Raw genomic sequence first — 26,973 nt, forward strand, 5'->3', positions numbered from 1 at the left:
AAGTGTTGGATTTTACCCCAAAAGCTACACGAATCATATTCACTCAGTATAATGATAAAATGCAGTAGATATGAATCTACTAATAACTGACACTATTTCTCGGTGGTAAAAGGGGGTCAGTTGCCCTCCAAATTTGGGTAAAAATGTCTTACCCCAAGAGCTACACGTACCAAAATGCAGTAGCACAGAGTTAATCTGTCCAAATTGATAATGAGACCAAAACTGACAACATTATCAGGTGGTAAGATGTGGTCAGCTGACCTCCAAATTTTGCCCATTTTGACCCCGTGAGGTAAAAAAAGACAACTATGAGTTACAGTTTTTATATTTATTATATAGTTACTTTAAGTAACAAAAGTAATGTTGGAGTAAAAACTGACTTATTTTTCTGGTGGTAAGATGGAGTCAGCTGACCCCCAAAATGTGTCCCATTTAGTTCCTAGGGGTAAAATAAAATAAATTGTTCGTACAACATTCAGATTTCTACCATAGGTAGAATAAGTAGCTTAACTAATATTGACATATTAACTGACATGATTATAGGGTGGTAAGTTAGTGTCAGCTGACCCCCAAAATTTACATCTCTTTGTTCCTAAGGATAACAACAACAACAACAAAAACTGTTCGTACAACATTCAGATTTTTACCATAGGTAGAGAAAATAGTTTAACTAATATTGACATATAAACTGACATGATTAAAGGGTGGTAAGTTAATGTCAGCTGACCCCCAAAAACTTACATCTTTGTTCCTAAGGATAACAACAAAAAAACCTGTTCGTACAACTTTCAGATTTCTACCATAGGTAGAATAAATAGTTAAACTGATGCTGACATTTAAACTGGCTTGATTTAAGGATTTAAGGGGGGTGAGTTAGGGTGAGCTGACCCCCAAAATTTGCATATCTTTGTTCCTAAGGATAACAACAAAAAAAACCTGTTCCTAGAGGTTTCAGATTTCTACTATAGGTAGAAGGAGCATAACTAAGGCAGACATAAAAACTAGCATTCGTTGGAAATACCTGATGCATATAGTATAGCATAGAGTATGGAAGACATTTTACATATATTTTTTCAAGAGTATATTGTTTCTCAATATGTTAACGTGTATTCATTGGTCTTTACAGTCACTCGCTGTTTTCAGTTTCATCGTCAGTAGTATCATCTGCATCAGTGTCACTTTCCATTGCCAAGTCATCTGGAAGAAAATTTTATTTTAACTGAAATCAACCGAGGATGCTACTTTTGCTAATATGTGAAGTAACTTTAACGAGTTATTTGTAATTCTGGATTGTTTTATAGTTTCTTATACGTTCAATCCTGAAAAATGGGTTTATCAATGGCCTTCAATTATCTGCCATAATTAACACAGCAGTAATAATGAAATAGATTAATATTGCAATTATTCATTAAAAGTAAGTACATACCTGTGCAGTCATTAATATCTTCATCATCGGAGCCATCCTTGTCATTCTGCAGCAAGTCGATTGTCTTGGGGTACAAGTCACCTTCTGTCCAAAGAATCTGGTAACTACCATATCCCAAAGTCCATCCAGACTCTGTTGGCGAGATAGGACTCTGAGTAGCAAGGTCAACAGAATTCCACCTGTTAGCTATGAGGTGTACTCTCTTTATTTTCTGCTTCAGGACATTGTGACACGGTGGGAGGGTGCTTCCGTCCATTTTTTTCAAACAGCTGATGCGCGCTTCATCCAATTTACCAGAAGGTTTGTACCGTTCTAGGAATAATTCCAATCGTATATCATTGATGAATTGACTTTTCCTTTTACCGTACTATTGCTTAAATGACACTCTCATAAGTAGGTCTGGGTGCGAGAGGGATTTAGGGGTCTTAGTGAGCTCTGATCTCCGTCCAAGGGCACAATGCATTCAAGCTAGAAATCGAGCTAATAGGGTACTGGGATTTATTTCAAGGAGCGTAAGCAACAGAAGCCCCGAAGTCTTCCTCAAACTATATTTAGCATTAGTTAGACCTCATCTTGACTATGTGGTTCAGTTCTGGTCACCCTACTATAGAATGGATATCAAAATGTTAGAATCGGTGCAGAGGAGGATGACTAAGATGATTCAGGGGTTGAGAAACTTGCCATACGAGGAAAGACTCAAACAGTTAAACTTGCATTCTCTAGAAAGGCGAAGGGTGCGTGGAGACATGATCGAGGTTTATAAATGGATGAAGGGCTTTAATAAGGGAGACATTCAGAAGGTTTTGTTGGTAAGAGAACCGGGTAGGACACGAAGTAATGGGTTTAAACTGGATAAATTCAGATTCAACAGGGACATAGGCAAACATTGGTTTACTAACAGGGTGGTGGAGGAGTGGAATAGGCTTAGCAGTCATGTGGTGAGTGCCAATACAATTGTCACATTCAAAAATAGACTAGATAAATTCATGGACAGCGATATTAGGTGGGATTAGATACACAGGAGCTTAGGGTCAAAGGAGCTGCCTCGTACAGGCCTACCGGCCTCTTGCAGACTCCTGCGTTCTTATGTTCTTATGTTCTTATTTCAGCTGTGAACTTCTCAATTGATGAAAAAGTTTCATCTGATATTGTTTGTTCCTTCTCTAAGGCTGTGAAAGAGTTCTGGAAATTGGCGCTCTTCTCCAAGATCTTTAGTGGCCGAACTTTTCCTTTTCGGGAAAATGCTGCAGTGTAGTCGCAGCCAGTGAATGCATGGTATGCGGGCATCGCTGAACACAATGACTCGCCTAGGTTTGCTGCAAGCTTGGTCATGTCGATGTACCTTCGTGTATTGCTTGAGACTAGTCCTGCATATATCCAAACCTTGTGATTACAGAAGTTTGACTGAGATCCAAGACCAATAACTAAGCAGTCAGTGTCATTCGTTCTTATCACTATGTTTTTCTGTCCAGTTATCTTGTGCACATGGAAGAACATTCTTGCGTCTGCTTCTTCGTGGTCATTGCTGTATCTTGATTCTTCTGATTTCATGACCGAATTCCCTTCCACCACATATTTGTAGCAGGTGTCGCCATCATTTGCATACAAGGTTTTGGTTCCCAAGTGTTTCACATTGCAATCATCTGACCAACTAGCAACCAAGTACTTGACCAGAGATTCTTTAAATCCTGTGTTGCGTAAAGCACTCATCCAATTGGCTGGTCTTTCCTGATTGCCACCTGTTATTTTGAATGAATCAACAGATCCATCCCTTGCAGCTCTTTCACAGTCTTTGATTGATGGACTTAGCCATTTATCAGAGCCATTTATCAGACACGAAGTGAATTTCATCGCCTTCTGATGCCATGATTTTCCGTAAAATGTGTGATGATATCCCACCAAATTTCGTGGGAAGGGCTGCACCTGGCAATAGATGGAAGTAAAATGATGCATCGATTATGGTGACATCGATGTGTTCCGGAGAGTTTGATTTCACCTTGTTCTCAAGATATTGCATCAGAGCCGATTTTGGTGTTTTCAACATTGTACCATCCACATGACAGAGTGATAATGGTACAGGTGTCAGAGGATATTTTAGCACTTCTGCTAAGTCGATGCGTTTCTCTACTGAAGCATACAGAATGCTACCAAACAAGTCACGGACCATACATGCTGCCACTCTTTTTACATCTGTTTTCTTTGATTTTGTTCCTGCAGTTGCAAACGTTGACACCTCTTGCCGAGTAATCTTTGCTAGAAACCTTCCAGGCTCTTGGCGGCACTCATTCATGAACTTCTTTCTCTGGACTTCACCTGCTTCCCTGACATTGAGGAGAAAGCTTTCTACCTCTGGAGCAGTTTTTCCAGTCCCAATATTGTACAGATGTTTGGAGTCTATGTCTTCAGTGAATGGATTCATTGTTTCTTTTATCATGTAGATTATGTCCTTGACTGTTTTGTTGTCCTTCCTAATTGCATGCTTCTTCAGCCCATGTGTTACATCATCTTTTTTATGCATGCCAGCTTCTTGAAATACATGTGACAGAATGGATGTCCGAATGAAATGAGATTCGGCCCATCTTTGCCTTGCAGATATGGAGTTTGTCATTGCGGCAATTCCAATCCGCTGGCTGGCAGCATCCTTGTTTATAGTTTGCTCCAATGTCAGATCAATTGGACTTCCAGAGAATGGCTTCTTGGTTCTCTTAACAGAAAACAGTCCGTCTTTGAATTCTTCATAGATTTCTGGATGTTTCTTTAAGCTTCAGTAGATTATCGTGATACTTTACTGTCCAGCGGGCATAGTTGTGATGGTTCAAGGCGAAGAAATAGTTTGCCATTTGCAGCAATGTGTTTGTGTACCCCTCCAAGTCTCCGGTTCTGACACTGCGGCTGTATCTGTGGTACAGGTGCATCAGGCTGATGTAGCTACACCAAAGCTGTGCAGTTTTTCCATTGTGCCCGGCCTATGAAGTCTCTGTATCTTTCCAATATGTCGTTTCCTTCCTTTGAATGTTGGTATTTGTTGATTTCTCCATCCGGAGAATCACTGATGCATTTTAGCTCATTCTGAAGCACTGGTACTATGTCAGGGTTGTTTTGGCGTTTTTGAAACCATTCAAAAAAAGAGTATTTCCAGAGAAACCGCTAGCAGTTCGTGTATTCTCTTGCAGCGGTTGTAATGCTTTCCTTTGATAAATCCGTTTATAGAGCCCACTGCTAGTGCACCGCACTCATTCAATATGTGCGGGGCACCAGATTCAGCGAACAGCTTCCCAATGACACAAAAATATGCTTTCTCCACATGGAATGACCCAAGTGAAATGAAGAGATTGTCAAATACCGGCTTTTCCTGGGCTTGTATTTGCAAAGCTATTTTTGCTATGGCTAGGTCGTAGGTGACAACCATGCAAGACTTGTTTGACTCTTCTGCTAATTTCTGTGACCTTTTCATTGTTTCAACAACGACAGCATTTGATGTGGGTGATTGGTTTATTTGTGGCAAATACCAAACTTTCATCTGTTTTCTACAGTCATAAACTCTCTCTGCATTCCATCCTGCCCACATTGGTGTATTTGGATTTTGCCACACATCCAACATCCAGAGAACATCTTTCTTCCATGACCCTAAGTCAACATTTTCCTCACTTGTCAGAAGTCTGATATCATCGGCAGCCAGTAACCCGGCGTTTTCTAGGCGTGGTTTTTTTATGATAAGGCTGAATTTCAGAGCTTTCAGTTTCATAGGAACGCCGCCTTTTCTTGCTTAGGCCGACTCCAATTGTTGGCAGGGATGCTTTTGTTTTTGTTTCAGTAATATTCTCATGGTGAATTCTATCTGACTCTGGCTTTTGGGCTGAGGCTTTAGCTTCAACGAGCTGGTACGCTATGGCAACTGTATCATGAAGTGTGTCCTTGCCGCTCATAGTTTCAACAAATCGATCAAAGTTGTCCCAGGCTACTCCAGTTCCATATTCATTTCCTGAGTGCATACCAAACGGCATTTCGTTGTCATTATTTTTGACCGAAAATGTTAGTTCAGTTTCTATTTCTTCAGCCGTATGGTAACTGGCACAATGACCCATTCTGTTCAGCACTTCTATTACTTTTCTACACCCAGTCATGCTCTTCATAGCCAGAGCTGTAATCAGATGCTTTCCTGGTTTTTTCTTACCAGATGTTGCAGAAAATACTGCATCCTGACTAATAGCCCTGATTCGCCGCTGTTTTCCTGGTTGTTTCCATATTCTTGAGTCTGGACCACCAACTAAGTATTTGAAGAAGTCTTGGACTAACTCCGGGACATCAACTTCCCCACCAATTATATCTTGCATGGTCGGACTTGAAGGTATTTGCTTTTGTGGGGCTTTCATGATGGCTTCACGAAGTACCAATGCTGCATCTCTGATTTTCATTTTAATATCCATGAGTTTATCAAATTTGAAAGCAAGTGCTTCTTCTTTTGACATCTCAGACGAATGGACAATACTTCCACGTTTTGTCTTTCCCTTTTGAACCACGATCCTCTCACCAAAATGTTTGGTTAATTTTTCATCCAGCTTTTGTGCTGTTGGGGTTGCATGTTGAAAGTCCTCACCACCTATTTCATGAACAGAGTCTGTATAATAGGTGTTCAGGTCAGTTAACAAATGCACCTCGCGCTTCTCAATTACATTCTGTTCAATGTAAGATATCAATGAGTCAAAAGCCTCTCTATGAACTTCTTTCTCTCTGCTTATGTACCCTGTCCTTGGTTGATTTCCATTTTTGGACATTGCCCTTGCTTGACTCTGGTACAGTGAGCGACAGTTGGCGTGGTACCTCAATCCTTTTGCAACAAAATCCTGGTCTCTTATCTGTGTTAAGAATTTTTCATCCCCTTTCATTTCAGCATATTCTTGAATGTTTGCAGCAAACTGGGCTGTCTCAGCTGAAACTAATTTTTGCTCCACGTTTTTAATTTTTTTTTCTAGCCGATCCACCAAACAAGCACATCGGCTGGAAATCACATGTGCCCTCTTTCGATGTTGCTGCCGATTCGTTCAAGCTTAGTGATTGTTTTTCTTGGCTCATGTGACATGAAGGATTTTCTTGGCTCGTGACACGAAGGTTTGGTTGCAGATCTGTGAGCCTTTGGTAATGCTGTAAATTTCCTATAGCACTCGTGGTGATAACCATGGATACTGTCTACTACAGTTGGCAGGGATATGTCAGCATATTTCAAGTTTTTTGTTTTCGTAGCATTAATATTTCCTTGCATTTTGCCAACTTGTTATCTTTGAAGCAAATGACTCTACCAAAATCTTGATACTTATCACTGCTCTTGATGTGTAAGGAACACAGCATTTCTGTGACCCGTTTTATCAGTCTCAAGCGAACTCAATATACGGATTTTATTGCACTATAAAAAAAATAATAAAAAACTGTATGCAATTTATGTGTGTTTTCCGTCATGCATATTCAGGGAGAGGAGCCTCCTGCGCGAACATTTTCATATATTGTGAAGGTAAACACACACACACACACACACACACACACACACACACACACACACACTATCCAGCTATCTCAATTATTCTATCTGTCTATTTACTATCTTTCTATCTACTTGTTTATCTATCTTACTATTTATATATATTCTTCTCTCTCTCTCTCTCTCTCTCTCTCTCTCTCTCTCTCTCTCTCTCTCTCTCTCTCTCTCTCTCTCTCTCTCTCTCTCTCTCTCTCTCTCTCTCTCTCTCTCTCTCTCTCTCTCTCTCTCTCTCTCTCTCCTACTGACCTTTTATAACGATCTCTTCTCAATTTATGACGTAACCAAATCAGTGGACGTAGTCTATCTTGATTTCCAGAAAGCGTTTGATAAAGTCCCACATCATAAATTACTTTATAAATTAAAGCAAATAGGCATTGACGGTCAAGTAAACCAATGGATCGCGAATTGGTTGAGCAACAGACAACAAAGAGTTGTGATTGACGGATTTAACTCAGAGTGGGCGCCGGTCACTAGTGGCGTCCCTCAGGGCTCGCTTCTTGGCCCAGTGCTCTTCATTATTTACATCAACGACGTGGATGTTGGACTCAATAATCGCATTAGTAAATTTGCAGACGACACAAAGATTGGTAACTCGGTTCTCACTGACGAAGACAGGCAAAGCCTCCAAAAGGATTTGCACAAAATTTCAGCTTGGTCGGATAAATGGGAGATGCCCTTTAACGTAGACAAGTGCCAGGTCCTTCAAGTTGGAACAAAAAATAAGAAGTTCGATTACGAAATACGCGGCGTTAAACTCACAAGTGTTCAATGCGTTAAGGACCTGGGGATTATAATCGCGTCAAACCTCAAATTCTCACATCAATGCATCGATGCAGCAAATAAAGCGAACAGAATGTTGGGCTTCATTAAAAGAAACTCTTTATTCAAAAATAAAGATGTAATAGTTCCGCTCCACAATAGTTTAGTCAGACCCCACTTGGAATATGCGGTACAGTTTTGGTCTCCCCACCATGCAAAGGACATTGCTAAACTAGAAGGTGTTCAGAGTCGAGCAACAAAAATGATCCCTTCCTTGCGCAACAAATCCTACGAAGAAAGGCTTTCCACCCTTAACATGTTCTCTCTTGAGAAACGTCGCCTCCGAGGAAAACTGATCGAATGTTTTAAAATACTTAATGGTTTCACGAATGTAGACAGAACAAAATTGTTTATGATCGATGACACTTTGCGAACGAGGAACAATGGCACAAAACTCAAATGTAGACAAGTAAATTCAGACTGCACCAAATTTTTCTTCACCAACGTTGTAGTGCGAGAATGGAATAAGGTTCCACCGTCAGTGGTCCAGTGTAACACGATTGACTCCTTTAAAAACAAGCTCGACCGTCACTTCCTTGAACTTAATATTAACTAGAGTAAAAAAGCAATGTTTTGGAGCCATCTGATTAATGTAAAATCACTTAGGTTTAAGGACAGACCACCTAGTCTGGACCATGGGGTCTGTGTGGTCTGATTTTCTATGTAAATCTATGTAAATCTCTCTCTCTCTCTCTCTCTCTCTCTCTCTCTATATATATATATATATATATATATATATATATATATATATATATATATATATATATATATATATATATATATATATATATATATATATATATATATATATAATATCTCATTCATTTATTTCTCTTCTATCTATCTCCTTATCCATCTGCCTGTCTATTTATCTCATTACCTATCTATATTTATCTATCTATCTGTTTATGAACAACAAAAATGGCAATGGTTAGTGCACCCACAACACAAGATTTGGCAACACTTTTCCAGGAACACAATAGCAACAACAACACGCTGGAACACACACTAACAATCCCGTACAAGCTTGCAACACTCCTACCACGAACTCATTACTAACACCAAGAGCCTCGCAACACTCCTACCTTTCAGATCATTACCATTACCAGCTCTCAACACAATTCTGCAATACCCTTCCCCCTCATTATTAATCGTAACAATCTTGCAACACTAACACTCAGATCATTACCCACAACCCTACACTCTGCAACACTCTCATCATGAACCACTCAACACTAATAAGCTCGCAACACTCTTACCCTTCTGGCCTTTATCATCAGTTCGCAAGGATGTTTATTTTTTAATTTTTGGTTCCTTTACTGTAAAAAATATTGCAACTACCTTATCCCATTAACGCCAACACATCTTGCAACATTAATCCTCACACCATCAACACAATCATCATCATCAGCCCAACACAACACCCTTACTAAATTAGAAAAAATAATCCTGCAACACTCGTACCTTCAGAACATCAACATCAGAAGTTCTAAACACAGCACTGCGTCATCTTATCCCATTAACTCCAACACATCTCGCAACATTCTTACCCTAATATCATCAACATCATCATCATCATCAGCCCCGCACAACACCCTTGCACCGCTACTCATTAATTCCTCCTTAACGCTGCTCTGTAATAGTAATGTTACCGAGAGGAAATGAAAAAAAATATACATACACACACACACGTCCCTTTGAAGTCAACTCTAAATTTAATTTCTGGGTTCACCCCATAGTTAGAAACAGACTACGCTGCGTGTGACATTCCATACTTCATCAACAGAGCTAAAAGAGCACCCTGATATTTTTTTTTTACTGCTTCAGGAAGTCACAGGACAGCTTTGATCATCTTACGACAGTAACTGGTCCACGTATAACACGGCAGGACACCAGCACGAGGAAATGTGTGCCAGTAGAAGAGAGACTTGCGGCAATCTTAATGTAAGGCTGAACATGAAGAATATAAACCCACATTAGATGTACGTAATTTATTGACATAATTCAGCAGTCTTTGAGGTTACATAACATTTCCACTTTCTACTTCCGGGTAAATAAAACTACCACATGCATTTCAGTAGTTAATCCACACCAGAATCTATTAATATGCAAAATTGTGAAGCGAAATGAAACGAGTACTCAAGTCCCCGGTCTCACAACGCCCGCACGCTAACCACTCAGCCACCGCCTCCCAAGCAAGACCTAGCAGACACGAAACAATACTCAGATTTGGTCTAACTACTATTTCTACTACTACTGCTACTACTACTACTACTACTACTACTACTACTACTGTTACTACTACTACTATTACTACAACTACTGCTACTGTTACTACTACTACTACTACTACTGCTACTACTACTACTGTTACTACTACTACTACTATTACTACAATAATGAGAGAGAGAGAGAGAGAGAGAGAGAGAGAGAGAGAGAGAGAGAGAGAGAGAGAGGAATATGCAAAATAAGCAAAAAGGGAAGCAATAAGGATAAGAGGCAAACGGATGCTGCCCCGAAAACCATCCCAAGGTCATTCTTAGGATGATCTGTCACGTTCCTTCGGCCCTTCGTTCGGCCATCCCGGATCCGACAAACTCCGTGATCGGCGCCTTCACGATAGTTTCGATTAACTTAATATTCTCGTCTGGTGGTTGAAGAGTCAAATCTTGCTCCAACCCCCCTCGCCTCAGCGGGGCTGGGGAGCGTCAGGGGGCCCAAGGTCTCCCTGGCGAGCTCAGGGCCCAGGGGTCCCGGCATGCAGAGCGCCTCGGCTCCCCCGGGGCGTTCACGGCGGTGCTGGAGATCCCGAGGGTCCAGGGGCGGGGGGTAGGGCCAGCAAGACAGTACTCTTAATAACCAGATGACCTAGGTAACGACACGTTCATTACACGTTGTAAAAGGAAGGTATACTGAAGGCAATCGTGTCATCTCTACAAAAACAACAGAAAACAGGTAAGAAAAGACAAAATTTAGGCTGGGTTCACACGAGACATGGTCAGTGGCCGCCACAAAAAGTGGCCACCAAAAAAATGGTCCCCACGAAAAATGGTAAGTAGTGCACCCTGAACAGTGTGCACACGAGCCACTCGGTGGCGGCCACCAATGAGGTCAGTACGTGGCGTTATGGGTCTCGTAGAGGTAGCAGCTGTCTGTGCTCTCTTGGCAAAAAGCGCAGAAGAAAGTACTGGGTTCACCCCATAGTTAGGAAATAAAAGATTACTGCGTGTTGCATTCCACACATCATTTACAGAGCTAAAAGAGCACCCTAATATTTTTTTGACTGCTTTAGGAAGTCACTGGACAGCTTTGATCATCTTACGACAGTAATTGGTCCACGTATAACACGGCATGACACCAACATGACGAAGTGTGTGCCAGTAGAAGAGAGACTTGCGGTAATCTTAGGCTGCGTTTACACCAAGCGAGTCGCGTCGAGTCGCGTCGCGTCGCGTCATGACGATTCGTGACGCATCATGAATCGCCACCCCAGTTTTAACACTGATTTGTATGGGTTTTTGAAAAAAAACGTTTACACCGGATGCGTCGAGTCACGTCACGTCGCGTCGCGTCGCGTCGCGTCGAGTCACATATAAGGCTGGACCTATTTTTGACGTCAGTCACAGCGAGTCTGCCGTGGTGTGTTCAAGCATGCAGGTGGAACTCCTAATCAACTTAGTTCAAGAGCCCCCTGCTGTACATGATTTCAGTGACCCTAACCACCGGGATCGTGATGTCTTCGCTGCTTTATGGAAAGAAGTTTTCAGTTTTACGTATCATCCTGAAGCATGCGCACCATTCACTCAACCATTCACACATATGTACATACAATGCACACAGTGTTAAGATTGATGCCTATCACAAAGCTATGTTAGTAGGACAAGGGACATGGGGGAGTGGATATATTCATATACTTAATATGTATATTTTCAATATTTGTAAATAACAGTGTACACCATTCATATAGCATCCGTTACGTTCAATCATACTCAAACATACGCCAAGAACTTATACCCGTCACCAAAAACATGAAGTAAATCATAACTCACGGATCCCTTCTGGGAGAAAAGCGGCTCACCCAGACACACGAACATCAACTTAAAAAACAAAACAAAAAAAAAACAGCAAGAAAAGAACTAAAAAGAAAAGGATTTGTAAAACGCCAATAGAAAATAAAAGAAAAAGAGAGTAAAAGACCAATGGAAAACAAAATAAATAAGATAAATTGATTAAAAAAAAAAACGAAAACATGCACCCACTTTCTATGAAATCAAATGGGTCATTGAGTATTGACTTGACTCAGGTTGACGCAGTCGGTGTAAACGGAGTTGCGTCAATATGAATCGCCTCAAATGACTTGACGTGACTCGACTCGACTCGACTCGCTTGGTGTAAACGCAGCCTTAATGTAAGGCTGAACATGCAGAATATAAAGTCACATTAGATGTAATTGTTTTACCTAATTCAGCAGTCTTTGTGGTTACATAACATTTCCACTTTCTACTTCCGGGTAAATAAAACTACCACATTCAGTAGTTAATCCACACCAGAATCTATTAATATGTAAAACTGTAAAACGAAATGAAACCTTAATTCTGTAAGCATGTAAGAGCTTATTCATCATGTCCTGAACACGTTATGCGTGAAGGTTATACTTATACATTATTGTGACAGTTAAAATTCAAAAAGGTCAGTGTCAAGACAGAGGGAAAGCGGCGGGTGGCAGGGTGGTGGCCACCGATAGTGGCTCGTGTGCTCGCTGCCATTTGAAACAACGGTATCTATCGCTGGCCACAGTGGCGTGGTCGGAAAAAATGGCTCCGCCCGCCACAACTCGCCACTGTTTTGTGGCGACCACAAAAAAGTGGACCGTGTGCATGCACCCATAGAGATGTTGAGTGTATAGGAGCTGCCTGACTCCTTACGTTCTTATGTTCTTATGTTCTGTTTTGATCATTATTTTGTGGCCACTGACCACTAAAAAGTGGCTCGTGTGAATCCAGCCTAAGGCTCTTCGTCTCATCACCTCTCCTCCTCTTACTGATAGTCTTCTATCTCTTAAATTCCGCCGCCATGTTGCTTCTCTTTCTATCTTCCATCGTTATTTTCACGCTGACTGCTCTTCTGAACTTGCTAACTGCATGCCTCCCCCTTCCCACGGTCACGCTGCACACCACTCTCTACTAAAGCTCATCCCTTTACTGTCCACATCCCTTACGCACGAGTTAATCAGCATCTTCACTCTTTCATCCCTCACGCTGGTAAACTCTGGAACAATCTTCCTTCATCTGTATTTCCTCCTGCCTACGACTTGAACTCTTTCAAGAGGAGGGTCTCAGGACACCTCTCCTCCCGAAGTTGACCCCTCTTTCGGCCACTTCTTTGGATTCTTTTTAGGAGCAGCGAGTAACGGGCTTTTTTATTGTTTCCTTTTTTTGTGCCCTTGAGCTGTCTCCTTTTTTCTAAGAAAAAGTATGTGATTATTTTTCAAGGGCTCCCTAAAATCAGCCGCTGGAAATGCCTCTTGTGAGCAGATGGTCGGCGTGAGGTATGATTGATCGAGTCTTCTTTGTGGCCTTTCTCCAGAGGTCAGTAGCCCGAGAGATGATTCTGGAGGTGATTTTTTTTTTTTTTTACGGCAAGGGAGACAGCAAGGGATCGAAAAAAAAAGAGCAAGAAAAAAGGCCGTGTTACATGTTATATTTCGATAAGTTTACAGGTCTGTACAAGGTAAATGAATATCGTAATTTATCTGGTAAACGTTGTGGCCTAAATATTACTGCCTCGGTGACAGACTAAACACCAGGGTGACAAGTTAGTGCAGTGTGCAATACGGCTTTCATTGGTTGGCTTGATCAGCGCCGTGAACATTTGGGTCTGTGGTGTCTTATTACCTTGAGTGTCCACTAGTTTAACGAATACTGCTTTCCTTCTTAAAAATATAAACAGTACAATAAATACATACTGCAGACTAATGTATTTGTTACGATATCAGCCTTACATTACTACGGATGAAACAACAGCAAAGTTAAATGCAAGCAAGAAATAAATAATGTGCTGTAGGCAAGAGCACACGTTACCACGTTCATCCCCGTCACTAGAGCCTCTGAGTCTGCGATGGACGTGGATTCTATTACCCTGTAGACACTAGCATGAAAGACCACATTTTTAAACCTTTCAAGGCCCAAGAACACATCTTTGACAACGCTTTCATAGGTGGTTTGGATATTTCCAGGAGTAGTTCTTTGACCTTGGTGGTAGTCTGAAAAAGCTTCTGTACCATGGACGTGAAAATAACACTAATCAGAACACTACTAATATTCTTTCCGGTCTTTCGAAATAACTTACGTGAGAGGCGAGAGTGTATGAAAATACCGACCTCAGCGTTAAGGAGGGCGCGAGCCTGTCCGGCACGCGGCTCTTGAAGCAGTGCAGCGAGGCGGAGTAATCGAAGACCCGGAAGTGTGGACCGCGGGGAGGGAAGGCTGTGAGAACGGCGGTGAACGACAAGCAAGGACCCTCGCCTGCACAAAGCCCGGAATGCACACACACACACACACACACACACACACACACACACACACACACACACACACACACACACACACACACACACACACACACACACACACACACACACACACACACACAAACACACACACACACGGAACAAAAAATACCCAAGAAAAACAATTCTGGGAGATGGGTGAGATGTCCTCACGCATGGGTGGGACCGGAGGAGGAGGAGGAGGAGGAGGAGGAGGGAGACAGTATCGACGGTCGGCCACCCAAACAACATGAATTGCGGCGACGAATCACGAGGCCACGAGTCGTGCCACTCCTGCCGAGGGTCTCAGCTGCGGCCAGGTCACCCGGGACAAGAATGCTCAACAGCCTACCACACACACGCACACGCACACGCACACACACACACACACACACACACACACACACACACACACACTAGGAAAATCTGGCTCAGCAGGAACAGGCAGGTATCCGCAACATGAGCCTCGCGCAAGACGTATATAATGCTTATCATTAGTTAACATAAGAACATGAGAACGTAAGGAGTCTGCAAGGGGCCGGTTGGCCTATACAAGGCAGCTCCTGTACACTCAATCCCACCTTACCTCACTATCCATGACTTTTTCCAACCTCTTCTTGAATGTATCTATGGTATTGGCACCCACAACATGGCTCCCAAGCCTGTTCCATTCATCTACCACTCCATTGGTGAACCAATTCTTACCTATGTCTTTGTTGAATCTGAATTTGTCTAACTTAAATCCATTGACACGCGTCCTACCTGGCTCTTTTATTACCAAAATCTTATTGACATCCCCTTTATTAAAGCCCTTCATCCATTTATAGACTTCGATCAAGTCTCCTCGCAACCTTCGCCTCTCCAGCGAGTGTAGATTTAAATGCTTCAGTCTATCTTCATAAGGCAAGTTTCTCACCCCCTGAATCATCTTTGTCATCCTCCTCTGTACAGATTCTGAACTGCATAATCGAGATGAGGTCTAACTAGTGCTAAGTAAAGTTTGAGGATGACTTCAGCGCTCCTATTGCTTACGCTCCTTGAGATGAAACCAAGTACTCTGTTTGCCCGATTTTTAGCCTGAATGCATTGAGCCCTAGGACGGAGGTCAGCGCTCACTAGGACTCCTAAGTCTCTCTCACATCCAGACCTGCTTAGAGGAGTGTTATTTAAGGAGTAATTGTGTGAGGGGTTATTCCTACCCACATTCAGAATGCTACACTTCCCGACATTGAATTCCATCTGCCACTTCCTCGCACATCATTCAATAAACGGAACATTACCTCATTGCACTTGACCTCCGCTAGTAACATTTATTATTATCTACTTTTACTGGACATGTTTCTGGAGGCTGCCTTCTTTCATTTATGACGATTATCTCTCTCTCTCTCTCTCTCTCTCTCTCTCTCTCTCTCTCTCTCTCTCACCCAAACCCACACCCACACACTGAATAAATAAAATAGATACAATACATACATATCAGTTTATGCATCGTTTAAAAACAAGAACCACTACCATGGAATTATAAGCAATTGTAAAATAAACGGGTGCTATTAAGATTCACGTCCAAACAGTCCACACACGTAACACCTGCGGACACTAAGCTGCGGGCCGTCTTGCTAGAGGTTCTCAGTGACCTCGCCTTTATTCCTTCTTTTTGTAGCACTGAGTAGAGTATAAGTAGAGTATGGGAACAGCGACTAGCGGGATTTTTTTTCTACACTTTTTGTTGCCCTCGAGCTGCTTCCTTTGTTGTAAAAAAAATGAGGTTTTAATTAGGCGTTCCCATTCGCACAGTTAGCATTGGATTAATTTTTTGGTGTTCAAGAGGAGAGTATCGAGACACCTCTTTGCCCGAAATTGACCTCTTTTGGCCACTCGTCTATACTCTCTTTTACAGAGGCAGTGATTGGAGGACTTTTTTCTCAGTTATTTTTTAGCCCTTGAGCTGCTTCCTTTACTGTGAAAAAATAAATAAAAACAGTGATTTCAGCTGAGAACACTAACCACACTACTTGGCTGCCCTGAACAACCCTTGATGCCGTTAAGACTGTTTATCCGTTTACTGATAACATAAAACATCACCGATAAAAGGAGACCACGAGAAAGGCTTCCAGACCGGCGGAGGGACTGAGAGACACATTATTAAACACTTCGTCGCCCAAGCACACACATCTGACATGACTTTCGTGGAGTTGTTGGCCTTTCCAGGAGCAGTTTTTTGTCCCAGGTGGTAGTTAAATATTTCTTATGTACCATGAACCTAAAGCAACACGCATTAGAAACCAACTGATGTACTTTTTGGCATTTAGAAATAGTTGACGTGTGAGTCGGTGGCGTCTAAGAATACCTACCTGACAGCCTCGGGACTCTGGTCGGTATTCTCAGACGCTTCGGCCTCTCACATCAACTGTTTCCTAAGTCCAAAAAGGAGATTAATCGGGTTTTCATGAGTGTTTTTTCACGTTCACGGTACAGAAGAAGGGTCGAACTACCACCAGGGTCATTGAAGTACCCATGGAAATCCCAAAAAACTCCTACAAAAACCGTATCAAATATGTGTGCTTGGACGCCGAAATGTTTAAGAATATGGACTCAGCTTTAAATCATCCCAGACCTTCCCGCGCCACCTGTTGCCCGCCGCCTCCCGCTAGCCCGGCGGTATCGCCTCCCGATGGCCTGGTTTTTCCTCGTTAAGGCTTCTTTCTATCTGAACGGCCGTGAGTTTAATCAGCAAAGGATAAAAACACCCTGCATTCTTTTCCTACAAGGTCTTTGCTAACGTAACTACCGCCGGGGTGATGTAAAAAATGTTATTGAATTCTGGCGTGGAGGGCGTCGTTTAGGCCGCTCCTTTGACCCGGGCATTCCGGATGAGGCGACGGCACGCTCCCCTCGGGCCGCGAAGCATCAGTCAGGGGCCATTGGCTGCGGCGGGAGGGGGGCAAGGCGGACTGTTAAGGTGAGGCGCCGAGTAGAGACAGGCGCGACCGTCCCCACCGGCGCCGCCCGCACATGTCCTGCACCGCGTACTCTCTGGCGTGTGTGTGTAATAATAATAATAATAATAATAATAATAATAATAATAATAACGTTGAAAACTTAAACGGCTAGGTCCATTCAGCGATGAGGAGGATGACAACAGCTGGTAATGGCACGCATACCTACACAACTGTCCTTCAGGAAAATAAATATGAGGTTAAGAGACAAGAATCAAGGTAGTAAGCCGGAGTACCATTGACAACCTAAACAGCTGGGTACATTCAGCGATAAGGAGGATGACAACAGCTGGTGGCGGCAAGGTTGCGGCCTCACACACATACCTAACAACGTGCCTTGAATAGAAAACGCTTATACGCTGCGCTCCTTCCTACCCGATGCTAGGGAAAGGAAGATATCGCTTGTGTTTATAGTTTATGAGAGCTGTCTTACATTTTTTTTACAGCAAAGGAAATAGCTCAAGGAAAAAAAAAAGGCCCGCAAATCACTGCTCGTATAAAAAGAGTTAAGACGAGAGGCCAAAAGAGATGTCAATTTCGGGAGGAAAGATGTCCTGATACTCTCCTCTTGAAAGGTCCACAGGCCCACTAACTTTTGAAATATATCCCTTTGTCATTAATCCCATATTCGACGCTAGAGAAAGAAAGATATCACTGGTATTCATAGTTTACGAGAGCTGTTTTATATAGGCCCACTGACTTTTGAAATATATCCCTTTGTCGTTAATCCCATATTCGACGCTAGAGAAAGGAAGATATCATTGTTTACTGGAGCTGTCTTGTATAGGCCGACCGACTTCTGTGCTATATCCCTTTGTTCTTAGTCCCGTATTCTCAGGCGCTCAAGGCTCTCACAACTGTTTCCAAAGGTCACAAGGGAGGTAAGTCGGGTTCTCATGAGTGTTTTCTTGTATCGGCCGACTGTCTTCTGTAATGTACCCCTTTGTTCTTAGTCTCGTATTCTCAGACGCTTTCGGCTCTCACAACAACCATTTCCCAAGGCCACAAGGGAGGTAAGTCGGATTCTCATGAGTGTTTTCTTGTATCGACCGACTGTCTTCTGTAATGTATCCCCTTGTTCTTAGTCTCGTATTCTCAGACGCTTTCGGCTCTCACAACAACTATTTCCCAAGGCCACACAGTAGATAAGTCTGGTTCTCATGAGTGTTTTCCCCGTTCATGGTGCAGAAGCCTTGTCAAATTATCATTAAACTCATAAAACTACCCATGGAAATATTAACACAACCTCTACGAAAGCCTTAACTAATGTGGATATGTAAGCCCCGAAATGTTTAAGAATATGAGACTTGTATTAACGCACACACACACACACACACACACACACACACACACACAAGAAGAGGCTGCTGATCGGAGGGCGTCTTTCGTACCCTTGTGTAGGTTCTTAGCATTACGAGGCAAGCAAAGATAAGTCAGTGGACGTCTGCTTTCCTCCCCACAGTGTCCCGCAGCAAGGCATCACACCTACCTACCTACACCCGCATCGACTGGTTACCGAGAGCTTGGGAACAATAAGACCTGATTCCACGGTGAGAGAAAGAGAGGGATGACAACACAGTGAGAGAATGATGACACCACAGGGAAAGAGAGAAAGGACACCACAGAAAGAGGAATGACATCACAGGGAGAGATGAAACCACAGAGAAAGAGATGAAACCAGAGAAAGAATTATATGACATCACAGAGAGATATAACACAACAGAGAAAGATATGACACCACAGGGAAAGAGTGGACACCATAGAAAGAGGAATGACAACACAGGAAGAAATGGAACCACAGAGAAAGAAATGAAACCAGAGAAAGAATTATATGACATCACTGAGAGATTTGACACAACAGAGAAAGATATGACGCCACAGAGAGAGAGATGACAGCACAGAAAAAGAGGTGAAACTACAGAGAAAAAGAGAGAGAAATATGACACCACAGAGAAAAAGGTGAGACTACAGAGAAAAAAAAAGAGAACACACGGAAAGGAAAATATGACACCACAGAGAAAGAGAAAAATGACAGAGTGAAAGAGAGAATGAGAGAGAGACCATTACAATACACAAGATCATTAACACCACACGACACACCAATCAGCAAAGCAAAACAAAGGAACGTGATGAAGAAAACGAACGAAAAAGAGAGACACGAGGAGCTGCAGGGACACACTAAGGCCGGGAAAGGTGCGCCCAATGTAGAGCTTCAAGAAAAGAGGTGGAAGAGGAAGGGAACGCATTGAGAAGAAACCGTGAAAAGCCAGACACGAGGAGCTACCAGGAACACACTAATGCCTTGGAAGGGAGTTGGATAGGGGAGGAGAAGAGGAAGGAGATGCAAAAAAACGAAGGAAAGAAAAACCGCGTGAAGAAGAAAGCCACGAAGCGCTGCCATGAGCATACTAAGATCGTAGAAACGGGTTGAATAAGGGAGCTGGAAAGGGAAGGGGATACTTGGGCAGTGGTAGGGGGGTAAGATAAGGGAGGAGAAGAGGAACGAGATGCAAAGAGACGAAGGACAGAATAACCGCGTGAAGAAGAAAGCCACGAAGCGCTGCCAGGAACATACCAAGATCGTAGAAATGGGTTGGATAAGGGAGCTGGAATTGGAAGGGGATACTTAGGCAGTGGTAGGGGGGGTAAGATAAGGGCGGTGGAAGGGACAGGAGATGCAGGGACAGAAGACAACAGCGTGCAAAAACAAAGACGAGAGGGGCTGCCAGGAACGCACTAAGGCCGTGGAAGGTGCGCCCACATTGGAGGTTCAGGGAAAACAGAGCAAACTTGATAACAGGAGCAGAACTTCATCCAAACAAAGACCATGAAAACTGCGATGCCGGGGGAGCAGCAGAGGCAGGCCGTGAGAATTAAAAGTGCGGAAACTAGGGAGGAGAGTTTTGCATGCGTGCGGCGTTGTGTGTCCTGCGGGGAGGTCGCTGGGAACACACGGACGGACGCGGCAAATAAAATATATAAAACATTTCCCAGAGAAGGTCATTACGTTAGGATCAAAGAGAATGAGACAGCCGAGTAAAAATTAAAGGACGGAAACGTTGGGAAAAGCTTCTAGTGATGACGATGTGGCCCGCGTGAAGGCTAAGGAAATAAAAACTTACAATGACAACAGTTGCGTTATGGCGGGGCACCAATATTGCGACACAGAGGTAAGTTCGTCACCCGCACAGACCAGCGAGGCAAAGGCAAAGTTGGGGCACACGATACAGCTGCGCGTGGCCTCGGTGCTCATCTTTTATTTTAAAGTTCCGCCTATGGCAGGGGTAGGCTTTCTTGGTGGGGCCTGGTGATCGGCCTCAGTCCGTTATGGCGGAGGCAAGTGTTTATAGTGGTGCCATCTTGATTGGCTCATGCTGTCCTGGAGCTCATCTTTGAGGGAGATTTATTTATTTATTTATTTATTTTTTTTTTTTACGTCGCTGCCTATTGCGCCGGTAGGCATCTTCCTGGTGGGGCCTGATGGTCGGCCCAGCCCGTTCTGGCCCAGGCGAGTATTTATAGTGGCGCCATCTTGCATTGGCTCATGCTGCCCCCCGGAACTCGTTCTTGATTCGCTTGGACGGCTTCCTCTAGAGTCCGGGTTGATGGGTGGTCTTCAGGACAGCATGTGGGTAGTTTTAAGCCACTCGGCGGTGACTGAAAAATCCGATGTGGATGTGGATCTAGACTCAGGGTTGAGAGCTGGTCTTCAGGACAGCATGTGGTAGTCTTCGGCCACTCGGCGGTGACTGAAAAATTGCCAGTTTGCTTGTGGCGGCGGGCGGGACGCGAACCTGCATTCTCCGGATGCCGCGCCCCCACGCTGACCACTCAGCCACCGCCTCCCGGCGTGATAAATAAGCACACCTACTTTATTGTTGTTGTTGTTTTTCTTCAGAAACATCAGCCATCAACGTATTAACAACAACCTTTTCCTTATAGCGTATAAGTGTGTATATATCCCATTTGATAGAAATTAAGATATAATGCAGCGTCAGCACGCCACATAACAATGCTCAACACTGCAGAAACTGACCCACCGCTGAAGTCAGACTCACCACCGATCATTATAAAAGGATGTAAAAAAACTTTGCCAATATAATGAAACGATGTGTAATTGCAGAGATGAGGAAGATAACATTCAATTAGCAGAATACCACGGAAGGAGAAAGACCAATAAAACCCGCCCCAATGAGCGGAAAACACGCCAGGGCGGAAGGGCAGGCAGGGCCGGGTGTCGCAAGGCCTGGAGACGGCGGGAGAGGGAGAGGGAAAACATAAAATAAAGCAGTAAAAGAAAAAAGAAAATAAACATCAACAAAAACAGCAACAAGAACATCAATAAGAAATGGAAGATGGTGATAATAATGATGAAGAAGGAAGAGATGAGACAGATAGGTAAATAGATAGATAGATAGATAGGTAGATAGATAGATACAGAGAGAGAGAGAGAGAGAGAGAGAGAGAGAGAGAGAGAGAGAGAGAGAGAGAGAGAGAGAGAGAGAGAGAGAGAGAGAGAGAGAGAGAGAGAGAGAGAGAGAGAGAGAGAGAGAGAGAGAGAGAGAGAGAGAGAGAGAGAGAGAGAGAGAGAGAGAGAGAGAGAGAGAGAGAGAAAGAAAAAGAGAAAGATAGAGAATAAAAACAGAAATAGCGAACAGAAACAAAGTGAGAGAGAGAGAGAGAGAGAGAGAGAGAGAGAGAGAGAGAGAGAGAGAGAGAGAGAGAGAGAGAGAGAGAAATACGGAAAGAAAACATTAGAAAAAACACAGCCAACAGAGAGTAACATAGTATCGCGGAGGGGACCACTGGGAGCCCCGGAAGGTGATGCGCCAACGAGGCTGAGCTACGGGAGGGTGTGGCGCCGACCTTTATTGAACACCTACAACACGACAGGAAGGAGAGAGAGAAAGGGGCAAGGAGAGAGAGAGAAAGAGAGGGTCGGGAAGGAGGAGTGAAGGAGGGAAAGGGAAAAACAGACAGAGGAAGGAAGGAAGGAAGGAAGGAGAGGGGGGCAAGGAGAGAGGGAGAAAGAGAAAGAGGGGGACGGGAAGGAGGAGTAAAGGAGGGACAGAGGAAGGAAGGAAGAAAGGAAAGAATGAACGAAGGAAAGAAGGAAGGAGAAAACGAGTCGGCCCTTTTTGAAAACCTACAACACACCGCCCGGGAAGGAGAGGAAGGAAGGGAGAGATAAAAAAAAGGAGGAGGAGGAGAAGGAAGGGAAAGAGAAGGAGGAGGGGAATGAGGGAGGGAGAGAAGAAAGGAAAGGAAGGAAGGAAAGAAAGAATGAATGACTGAAAACTTACAAGAGAGAGAAAGAGGGGAGGAAGGAAAGAGGGAGAGAGAAAGAGAGAAAGAGTGAAGGAGGGAAAGGGAAAGAGGGAGAGACAGAGAGAAGAATGAAGGAAGGAAAGAATGAGAGAAGGACGGAACGAGGCAAGGATCGAAGGGAGGGAGGGAGGGAAAGAGGGAGGAAGGAAGGGAGAGGGAAGAAGGGAGGAGAGAGAGAACCTATACCATACATCTGTGCACTCCTACTGTCCTTCCCTCTCTTCCACCTCCTTCCTTTTCTTACTATACCCTTGATTAAAAAGAGAGAGAGAGAGAGAGAGAGAGAGAGAGAGAGAGAGAGAGAGAGAGAGAGAGAGAGAGAGAGAGAGAGAGAGAGAGAGAGAGAGAGAGAGAGAGAGAGAGAGAGAGAGAGAGAGAGAGATTAAACCTTCACCATACCTTTGTCCTCCGTTTCCATCTCCATTTCTCTTACCTGCAAAAAAGAGGAGAAAATAACGAATTAAAAAACAGCAAAGAAAATAATCACGTAGAGATATAGACAGATAGACAGACAGAGACAGACAGGCAGATAGACAGACAGACAGAAATACAGACAAACAGACAAACGCACAAAAGGAAACAGACAGACACAGAGACAAAGACAGACATAAAAGGAAATAATCAAACATACAGTAAAAAAAAAAAAAGCAGAAAACAAAAAAAAAACCAGCCATAGTTTCAGACAGACAAACACAGACACGTACACACACACACACACACACACACACACACACACACACACACACACACACACACACACGAATGGAAGTATGATATGTATGTATGTATGTATGTATGAATGTATGTATGTATGAATGTATGTATGTATCAGGCAGACAGGCAGGCAAGCACGGTAACCCTATATGAGATTAGGAAGGTAAGGAGGCAAGGAGACGAGGAGGGCGAGGGGGAAAGTTATGGCGCTGAGAGGGGCGGCTTGTGAGGACACGCGATTATAGGCAAGAAGGCTGCTGGGGAAAGGAAACCACGAGGAGGAGGAGGAGGAGGAGGAGGAGGAGGAGGAGGAGGGTGCTGGAGGGATGAAAAGGGGACACGTTGGGGTGATGGGGAGAGGAAAGGAGAGTTGACTAACGAGTGCTGACAAGAGTTGTGATAGAGGAAGAAAGTGCTGAGAAGAGGAAGGAGTGTTGGTGCTGAGGAGAGGAAGGTACTGTAGTGCTGACAGTGGAAGAAATAGTGTAGTGGTGCTGATGGGGAGAGGAGAGGAATGCTGATAGAGGAGTGCTGACTAACGAGTGCTGAATGTTAGTGCTAAGAAGAGGAAAGAGTACTAGTGCTGAGAAGAGGAATGAATGTTAGTGCTGAGAAGAGGAAGGCAGTGCTGACAAAGGGGAATGCTGACAAAGGAGTGCTGACAAAAAGAGGAATGATGTACTGAGGGTGATGGGAAGAGGAGGAAAGTGCTGACAGAGGAGTGCTGACAGAGAGGAGTGGTGACAGGGAGTGCTGACAAAGGAAGGAATGCTGGAGTGCTGACAGAAAAATGAGTGCTGACTAAGGAAGGTTTATTGGTGTGATGGGGAGAGGAAGAAAGGAAGTGCTGGCAGGGAAATACTGACATGAGTGCTGAAAAGAAAGGAATGAAATGAGTAATAACAGAGGACTACTGTTAAAGGAGTGCTGACAGAGGGAGTGCTGATTGGGAAGTGCTGACAGAATGTTGGACAGGAAAGAGAGGTGGCAGAGGAAGGGGAAGGAGAGTGCTGACCGGATAGTGCTGGAAAAAGTGCTAACAGGGGAATGCTAACAACGGTAGTACTGGCAAAGGAGTGCTGAGAGAGGGAGTGCTGAAGGGGAAGTACTGACAGGTGGAGTGCTGATAGAGAAAGGAACATGTGCTGAGAGGGAGTGCTGAAGAGTAATGATATAGGAGCACTGACAAGGGGAGTGCTGACAGGGTTGTGCTGATAGAGGGTTGGACAAAGCAGGTGAAGGGAAGGGAGGGGAAGGGATTGCAGGTGCAGGGAAGGGAATTGAAGGCAAGGCAAGGCAAGGCAAGGCAAGGCAAGGCAAGGGAAGGGAAGGCAAGGCAAGGCAAGGTAAGGCAAGGCAAGGCAAGGCAAGGCAAGGGAAGGGAAGGGAAGGGAAGGGAAGGGGATGCAGGCAGTGTAGGCTGTCCCCGGAAGTGTCGGGTCAGCCAGGACACGCCCCGCCTCGCTCCCTTGACTCACCGTCCACCACACATAATCCCTACACGACGAGCCCCCTGCTGGTGGTGGTGAGGGGAAGGGAGAGACTAGTGGTGTTGGTGGTGGTGATATGGTGATTCTGATGATCGTAAACAAGAAGGAAAAAGATGAAGAAAAAGAATGAGGAAGAATAAGAATAAGAATAATAAGAAGAGAAAGACGAAGACTACTAAGAAGAACAAGAAGAAGTAAAATAAGAACAACAACAGCCACGAGAACAAGAACAATGATAATAACGAAGAACAAGAAAAGAACAAAAAGAACAATAATATCAAGAACAAAAAGAATGTGATGACAAACATGATGATAATAATGACGATGGTGTATGTGTATAAATGTGTGTGTGTGTGTGTGTGTGTGTGTGTTTGCTGCGTGTCCAGAGCCACGAGCCAACGCGTGTTAAACCTGTGACGTACTGGCCGAGTCTATATGATTAAGTACACGTAAACTCATGTCTGTACTGTTATCATGCACACACACACACACACACACACACACACATACACACACAGAGAGAGAGAGAGAGAGAGAGAGAGAGAGAGAGAGAGAGAGAGAGAGAGAGAGAGAGAGAGAGAGAGAGAGAGAGAGAGAGAGAGAGAGAGAGAGAGAGAGAGAGAGAGAGAGAGAGAATATAATCACTTAATAGAAAAACAAAATGATCCAAGAATAGACGCAAACTTGAAAACACACACACACACACACACACACACACACACACACACACACACACACACAAACAAACACGCGTATGTAAAAAAAGAGAGGCTAATCAGTAAGAGTGAGGGAGGAGGAGGAGGAGGAGGAGGAGGAGGAAAAGAAGAAGAAGAAGAAGAAAAAGAAGAAGAAGAAGAAGAAGAAGAAGAAGAAGAGGAGAAGAAAATGAAGAGTAGGAGGAGGAGAAGGAGGGGGGCAGCGCAACCCTTACTGGCGAAGAAGCATTTCCTGGATTGGCTTCGTGTCGTTTCCATAACACACAACAACACCGCCGCCAGAGCCTCCCAACGGCGACTCACTACGGGAAGACCAAACAAGGGCTATAAAACTACCTGTGGAAATGCCTCAAACTCCTACGAAAGCCTTATCAAATATGTGTGTTTGGGCGACGTAATGTTTAATAATATGACCCTTTAGACGCATTTTAAGGGGGTTTAACACGCCGTGGGTATATTCCTGTCCCTACTACCAATACTACTACTGCTCCTCCTCCTACTACTACTAAATAAGGTGAATAATAAGGTGCCCGTTATGACAGGAAGGCGGGAAGGAGGGAGTGTTATCCTAGGTAGAGGACACACAGACATTGGTTTACTAACGGGGTTGTGGATGAGTGGAATAGGCTTAGCAGTCATGTGGTGAGTGCCCATACAATTGTCACATTCAAAAATGGATTAGATAAATTCATGGACAGCGGTATTAGGTGGGGTTAGATACACGGGAGCTTAGGTTCAAAGGAGCTACCTTGTACAGGCCTACCGGCCTCTTGCAGACTCCTACGTTCTTATGTTCTTATGTTCTGTTGCAGGGGTCGAGCACGCCAAGGAAATAAGAACATAGAAATACTATAAGGAATCTGCAAGAGGCCGATGGACCAATACAAGGCAGCTCCTGTGATCCTAACCTCACCTAACCTCACTATCCATGAATTTATCTAACCTCTTCTTGAATGTATCCATCAAACTGGCACTCACAACATGACTGCCAAACCTGTTCCACTCATCCACCACTCTACTAGTACACCAATTCCTGCCTGTGTCATTGCTGAATGTGAATACATCTAACTTATACGTAAAAGGTCTCCTTCTTTACTCTTTTACAGGATCGACGTTTGGCGGGCTTTTGTTTTTCTCTATTTACTATTTGCTGTGTTATGTTATGTCCGTTAGCACTGTTATGTCTTTCTCTGACTTTTTTTCATTTCTGTGCTTTAATTCGTTCACAATTTCCCTCGTCTTAACTCTTGCCTCCATGCTCAAATTTTCACTTATATATGTTTCTTTATACTGTTATATGCCTTTTAGTATTCCACTTCGACTTATGATCATCTCAGCTTCCATTTGTGACCTTAACTACAAGAAGGTCCCCAAAAACCATTCCTGCATCAGTTGACGAGCCTT

General features: G+C 43.7%; 1 long non-coding RNA gene across 1 annotated transcript; it reads right to left on the bottom strand.

The window, feature by feature from the left end:
• Window positions 1-313: 313 nt before the first annotated feature.
• Window positions 314-3,111, bottom strand: LOC126989921 (uncharacterized). Its single transcript, XR_007743866.1, has 2 exons — window positions 1,427-3,111; window positions 314-1,197 (listed from the first exon to the last, which is right to left on the bottom strand). It is a non-coding gene; the product is annotated as an uncharacterized LOC126989921 (long non-coding RNA).
• Between the last annotated feature and the right edge of the window lie 23,862 nt (window positions 3,112-26,973).

This window comes from Eriocheir sinensis, unplaced genomic scaffold, assembly GCF_024679095.1.
Source record: "Eriocheir sinensis breed Jianghai 21 unplaced genomic scaffold, ASM2467909v1 Scaffold138, whole genome shotgun sequence".
Lineage (NCBI taxonomy): Eukaryota > Metazoa > Arthropoda > Malacostraca > Decapoda > Varunidae > Eriocheir > Eriocheir sinensis.